This window comes from Hibiscus syriacus, unplaced genomic scaffold, assembly GCF_006381635.1.
Source record: "Hibiscus syriacus cultivar Baekdansim isolate YM2019G1 unplaced genomic scaffold, ASM638163v2 tig00110890_pilon, whole genome shotgun sequence".
Taxonomy (NCBI): domain Eukaryota; kingdom Viridiplantae; phylum Streptophyta; class Magnoliopsida; order Malvales; family Malvaceae; genus Hibiscus; species Hibiscus syriacus.
Genome location: NW_024062900.1, coordinates 8,541,282 through 8,549,239, shown reverse-complemented (window position 1 = coordinate 8,549,239; position 7,958 = coordinate 8,541,282).

Below are 7,958 nucleotides of genomic sequence, written 5' to 3'. Positions count from 1 at the left end.
ATCTTTGTTTGCAAAAAACAATGTAATTAATGCATGGTAGAGAAAAATAATAAAGGGGGGGTTCAAGACGTAAATCATGAATAACGTCTTGAAACCAAAGGAGGATTTGAGTTGAAAACCTGAAAAGGCGGCTCGAATATAAAAATTGTTCAACTGAGGCGATCACACAAATTCCTTGATAAAGCATCGCACAATCCAAATGTGACTATGAAAGCTAAGAGTCGGAGAACACTTCCAGTAGAGGAGCATGCAAGCTACCCCATCAAACCTTTGAGCATCAAATGCCAAACCTTTGAGCATCAAATGCCAAACCTTTGACCAAATACAATAACCTGAGACCTTTTTATCCTTTCCTTACTTAACCATTTCCCAAAGATAGCTTTGATCTTGGCACGTGTCAAATAGCTATAATTTATTGAAGGATTAACATTGTAATTAAACATTTGATATCCAATGAACTCTAGTTTTATGATTCGTCTCAATTGTAAAACCGTGAAAGAGACAATATTTTCAAAACTTTTGATTAAACATTTTTCGAAACTCTTTATTGATATTTTCAGAACTTTGAAAATAAAATAGAAAGAAAAATATTTTTTTTCAAACAAGACAATCTCTCTAGAGTGGATCTTGGTAAATGACATGTGACTCTTAGACACAAAACTCATGCTCAGAATCAATGCTGAAGCAAGAAATGAGGAACATTTGGGGCATCTTTGGAGAACATCAAATATTGGGGCATTTTTGGATATTGGGGCATCATTTGGGGATTCAACATCCTAATGCAAATTATCATACCTTTTTCAGGAGATAAAATATAACCAATTCATGTTATATGCATCTTATGCATACATTTTAGAGCATCATATTTATCATTTTCCACATACATAATTTTTTGCAGCTTTTAGAGTCAAGTTTCAACTTCAAGACGAAGGATACTTGATTCAAAAGCACCTTTAAAGATTCATGTTGGTTGCTTAACTCAGCAGCAAGAAGCTACACTTCGACCAACTCGACAGATTGAAAGTTTCTCTCAAAACAACACAATTTGTTCGAGAGTGGATTTCAACTTCACGACGAAGGATATCTAGCTCGAAGTCAAACTTTACAATAAAGGGGTCTCCACGGTTTCAACTTCATGGCGAAGGGAATTGTGTTCACCCGCAACATACAATACTTGGATTTCAACTTCACGACGAAGGATATTCAAGTCAAGGCTCAACTTCACAACGAAGTGGCCATTCGTGATTTTAACTCCACGACGGAGGATATCGTGCCACTCGAGACAACACAAGTTCAACTTCACAACGAAGGGACGGCTGGTTGTCAACAAACAACTTCCCAATTTCAGAGCCAATTTCAACTTCACAGCGAAGGATATTGGACTCCATACAACGCAAGTTCAACTTCACGACGAAGGGACCGCTGGTTGTCAACAAACAACTTCTCAATTTCAGATCCAATTTCAACTTCCCGACGAAGGATATTGGACTCCAGACAACGCAAGTTCAACTTCACGATGAAGGGACCGCTGGTTGTCAGTAAACAATTTCCCAATTTCAGAGCCAATTTCAACTTCACAGCGAAGGATATTGGACTCAAGACAACGCAAGTTCAACTTCATGACGAAGGGACCGTTGGTTGTCAATAAACAACTTTCCAATTTCAGAGCCAATTTCAACTTCACAACGAAGGATATTGGACACCAGACAACGCAAGTTCAACTTCACGACGAAGGGACCGCTGGTTGTCAACAAACAACTTCTCAATTTCAGAGCCAATTTCAACTTCACAACGAAGGATATTGGACTCCAGACAACGCAAGTTCAACTTCACGACGAAGGGACCGCTGGTTGTCAACAAACAACTTCCCAATTTCACAGCCAATTTAAACTTCACAGCGAAGGATATTGGACTCGAGACAATGCAAGTTCAACTTCATGACGAAGGGACCGCTGGTTGTCAACAAAAAATTTCCTAATTTCGGAGCCAATTTCAACTTCACAGCGAAAGATATTGTACTCCAAACAACGCAAGTTCAACTTCACGATGAAGGGACCGCTGGTTGTCAACAAACAATTTCCCAATTTCGGAGCCAATTTCAACTTCACGTCGAAGGATATTAGACTCCAGATAATGCAAGTTCAACTTCACAACGAAGGGACCTCTGGTTGTCAACAAACAACTTCTCAATTTCAGAGCCAATTTCAACTTCACAACGAAGGATATTGGACTCCAGACAACGCAAGTTCAACTTCACGACGAAGGGACCACTGGTTGTCAACAAACAACTTCCCAATTTCAGAGCCAATTTCAACTTCGCAGCGAAGGATATTGGACTCAAGACAACGCAAGTTCAACTTTACGATGAAGGGACCGCTGGTTGTCAACAAACAATTTCCCAATTTCGGAGCCAATTTCAACTTCACAACAAAGAATATTGGACTCGAGACAACACAAGTTCAACTTCACAATGAAGGGAATGCTGGTTGTCAACAAACAATTTCCTGATTCCAGAGCCAATTTCAAGTTCACGACGGAGGATATTGGACTCGGAACAATGCTACTTACTTGGATTTCAACTTCACGATGAAGGATATCCAATTCCAGGCTCAACTTCACGATGAATGGGTCACCCGCGGTTTCGACTTCACGACGAAGGGAATCGTGCACACAAGCATCATCCATCTTTAGATTGGTTTTCAACTTCACGACGAGGGATATCCAACTCAAAGAATGATTATCTGTCAACAAAGACCTTCGAGTTCGACTACGCTCAACTCCAAGGTACATCATTTACAGTATAACTCAAGGCTAGAAGGGTTATCTGCCATCAAAATTATCGAGTTCGATTCCATTAAGCATGATGACACATCAATCGCATTACTTTTCGGTTGCAGTCGAGGTTTTCAAGTCGATAAGAGGACGTGGGTTAGCCGTGCCTGAGTGACAAGCAACCATTTTCAAGCAGCATAGCTTAAGTCAAGAAAAAGCTATCTGTCAATGAAGATTTTTGAGTTCGATTCCGATCCAAGGTCTTTAAACCGAGAAGAAGACCGAAGGGCAACGGGAAGCCACGTGCTGATTCAAATTCCGAACTACGGCTTCAATTTCATATCATTTCCAGATGAACTCGACTTCACGATGGAGGAGTCATCCGTAACTCAATTCGATAGGGAGTTATTGAAACATCAGAGTCAATTTTCAACTCCACTGAACGAAAAGTGTGTCTTTTAATCTTTGTCCTATCCTCGTTACATGACTATGGGCAAAGAGGGGCAGCTGTCAACACACCTTTTTGTCCTACTAGGATTCAAACTCCTAAAAATATGATAAAATTTTTCTAGGATTCAAACTCCTAAAAATAGGATAGAGTTCTACTATTATTTAAACTCCTAAAGATAGGATCCACAAGCATTATAAATAGTCATTGTAACTCACTATTGTAACACATTCGGAGGAGGATATACGAAATACCAAGCAAAAAATTACAAGCAACTCGTAGCCATTTTTCGAAGCATTTATTTTGAAAGGTAAAGTTCATACCTTCGCATGTTATTTTTCCTTACCCTTGCTGTGTTTTGATTTCGAAACAAAACTGAGAGAAGTGTTTTTGGCCGATGAACGGGGGCGTTTTCGAGATCTATTTTTGTAGATCTAGTCCCCGAGGCTTGTGTTTTTGAAAAACTATTCGGATTTTTATAAACGGGTTGTGTGAATCCGCGTGTTTTGCCGTTTTTTTTTTCGATTGGCTTTTAATTTTGACCTCTAATTCATTTTTTATTTTAATTTAACCCTTATTATTTATATGCTCTACCAATAGGGGACAAGCTTCAAAGTGCCGGGTTGATACATGGGAAATGCCCCCTCTTCAATTCATACATTGAATCGGCTATCCATGCCATAAAAAACTGCCCAATAACCCGCGTTATTCTTCTGTTTTCAGGATTGCAGGTTTCGATAGTGGACTGGCAAAGAACTTCATGCAAAGAATGGCTGGTCTTCACTCGATCACGAGGGTTTCACAGGACTTCTGGTATTACTCTAGAATGTCTGGAATAGGCGAAACAAGTGGATTCATGATGAGGAACTCCAACCTGAGAGAGAGGTGGTTAATAGGACATGAGGACTCCAATCAGATTTTTTGGACACTTTCTCAATCGGAGTGATTAGGAAGAAGAGGAGCAGGAATGATCGTGCAAAAAAAAATGGACGAGACCGCAGACGGGGTTTATAAAGATTAATATGGACAGGACTTTTTTGCCCAATTCAAAAGAGGCGGGAATTGGAGTTGTAGCGAGGGATCACCATGGCATGGTTTTGGGAGGAATGACATGCAAGCTCGAAGCACCCCAAACTGCTGAATCAACCGAAGCTTGGGCATTCATTTTTGGGATTCGAATTGCTATTGAAAATGAATGAAACAGGTTACTTATAAGGCGACGCAATCCACCTTACTGACCGATGAGAGGACATCTTTGTCATTGGATTACCGCTCAACGAGGCTCATGCAAACAACTCGGATTTTAAAGTCTTCTATCTTAACTGGGAGGCTAATAGAGTCGCTCATTCACTTGTTCATTGTACCTTGTGGAGGTCTAATCTATTTTAGTTTTATTGTGATGAATCTGATTGTATTAAATACCTTGTTCTTCTTGATCCAATTGAAAGTTGACTCTTTCGTTTTCAAAAATAAAAAATATGGCACGCTTTATTAATGTAGAACCATAATCGAAATGTATATAAAAATCAGATTTATTTATATAGAAATCATGCATATGGTTGAATCATGCAATTCAGAATACATACCACAGTAGCACATAGACACACTAGGATTCGAATACATTACCTTAACATCGATCAATCCTTAAACAAAATCAAGGTTAACAAATTAAATAATTTAAACAACATTCATTAAAAGTATCGAGTTAATTATAACACAATAATGCACACACACCTAAGGTAGTACAACGATAGAATCACCCAATCAGATCTTTTCCTCTGACGATGGATGAATTGATCATTAAAAGTATCGAGTTAATTGTATTTTATTTATTTATTTATTATAATTTTTTTTCATTTTTCTTTGCGTTATATTATATTATTTTCCTATTATTATATATATATATATTATATTATTATTTTTTATCTATGTTTACTTATTTACTATGTTTTTTTACTATATTTTCCTAATATTATATATATATATTCTTACTTTATTTTATTTTATATTTCTATGATTACTATTTTTTTAGTTAATATTATATGTATATTTTTCATTTATTATTATTATTATTACTATTTAGTATTTTATTATATTATACATATATTTTTATATTTTATATTTTTATATATTTTTTTTATTATTTTATTTATACTATTTATTTATTTTCATTATTTTTAGTTTCTTTGCTCTTATTATTATTTTCTTTTTAAAAAACACTTTACCTTTTTTATTCTTTTTGTATATATTTATCTTCATTTATTTTATTTTATTCAATTTCATTTTTTTGTCATCCAATTATTTTATGTTTATTATTATTGGTTTCATTATTTTCTTGGTTTACTCTTTAGTTTGGAAGACGCAGATCAAGTAAGAAATAGGGTATCCGATCAACCCATTTGTTTTAAATAAATGATCAGTGGCGACTCCAATCCACTTTTTTCAAGTCGAAGCCCAATTCCGGGGCCCAACCGAAAGACGGTTGCGACACCAAGTTATTCGCTTAATTCTATGTCTTTGAGGGTACTTGGGTCATTTAGTAGTCAAGTTATCCTGGTAACTTTGGAGTTTCCAGAGTAATTCAGTCGTTTCCACAATTCAGACACATACAATACTTCGACTTAGTTAAACTTGGTCATTTAATATAGTCATTTTACACTTCAAGGGTATTTTGGTAATTTTACACTTTAGGGAAAAGCCGTAATTTCATAATTAGGTAATTTCAGTACTAAATTTTTTCATGAGGATAAATAAAATTGAGAGATTCTGAGGTTATTTGCTTTTCCAGATAATAGCTGAGCTTGAAATTATTTTCTTGTCGATCTACTAGTTTCTTGTACGAGTCATTCAATTCTAATTCAAATTACTAACTTTTTATCGCATTCAGATCAAGTTTAGAATTAATTAACTATACACATGTGACCAAACATAATCATTCATGCATTAACCAATACCAACATGTTCCATAAAGCATGCAAAAAAGTAGTAATGTATTACCTCAATTTCCGTGCTCCACTGATCGAACACTTAAACTCCATTCAACCACTCTCGAACTTGAATTCAATGTCAAATAATTTCTCATATACACAACAAACGAATTTACGTCAGAATATGAACTTAATCAGAAAACCAAATTTGTTTTCGAAGATAAATCATTGAAAAATGGCTCACCAAGTGCAAATTTCGCAAAACGGACTTTAGATTCGGACTCAGGATGTCGAAAAACATAAAATAGGACTTTTCAAAAAATTTGACTTGTTTTGGTCAAAGTCAACGGTCAACGATCATACCGTTCAAAATAATTAATCAGACTAGTCAATGGGGTCAAACCGAACATCGATCAATGAATTAAACCGATCAACAGGTCGAGTTAACTTGGTTCAGATCAGGTTGACTCGGTTCAGGTCAAATAGACCTGGTTCAGACATGGTTGGATCAGTTCAGACCGGTCCAAACTAACTGGACTGATTCTATAAGAAACCATAGCTGGGGGACAAGCCCCCACTCGCACCTGGTGGCACGTGGTGGCGCATGATGACAGTGATGGGTCGGGGGACGACTATCGATTACTCCCTATTCAAGAACTCTCTAAAATTCAACCTAAACATATCAAAACCCAACTAAAACATAGTGAATCGAACGGAATATGATGGCCAGAGCACTTACCACAGTGGATGGCGAACATGTAACGATGGGGCGATGAATCTGGTCGAGGTTTAATTGCACGAAGCTGGGGAACTTGATGAGAGGGGCGGTGAGATGAGACGGTCGTCGGATCGGCTGAAATCGTGCAAAAACTGACGCAATGGGGGGTTTCTCGACGAAACTTCTACCATTCATTCCTTGCGAACGATGGCTCCTTTCGATGAATTGGTCGAGGGGTTTCAGTCGGATAACAACAACATCTTCATTAGGACGGGTTGTGTGTGCATAGCCGACCAGAGGATGGAGAATCGAAGAGGAAGGTGACGGTAAAGGCTTAGGGATTTAGGGATGGAGGAATTAGGAATTCAGGATTTCACCGGGGTTTTATTTTTCTCTGACCAGAAAAATGGTAAAATTCAGCGTTAATTCTCTAAACTTCCCACAATTTCAAAATCGAGCTACAAATTTCACAAAATTACAATTTGGTTCTCACCTTTTCTCTTATTACGACTTTAATTTGATACTATAAACTAATAAAATCTAGCACCTAAATTGGGCTGTGACACCTAATTTCGACTAGAATCTAATTATCCCTCTCCAAAAACTTGACTTGCTTATATCCAAACTTGATTTTTAAGAAAAAATCAGATCGGATTGAATCAAAACTCGTCTAATCCAAGTTCTATATCCATCCTACGTGTATGTGGACAAGGTTATAATCACAAGTAAGAACATGCAACTGAAGTCGATCAGTTATAATGCAGTCTTTCATTATTGGTGTGAGAATAAGGTGATAAGCTGGTCTAATTTCGGTAGTATCAAAGGCGCAAATGGTGGGACGATGGAATTATTAGCAGGTTCATGTTGTTTGAGTAACAAAGTTCCTGATGATGGCACAAAAATGTTTCCTAGAGATTCCATAATGCAACTTCTTTTTTATTTTTCATATTTGATGATTGTGATTATTTTTCTGAATGATTTTACTATAAAGTTTGAATATATATTAATCTTTTAAAAGTGTAATATATTTTATTATTGTATTCAAATCTTATTTATTATATTAAAATTTGAAATGCAATTATTTATGTAACCC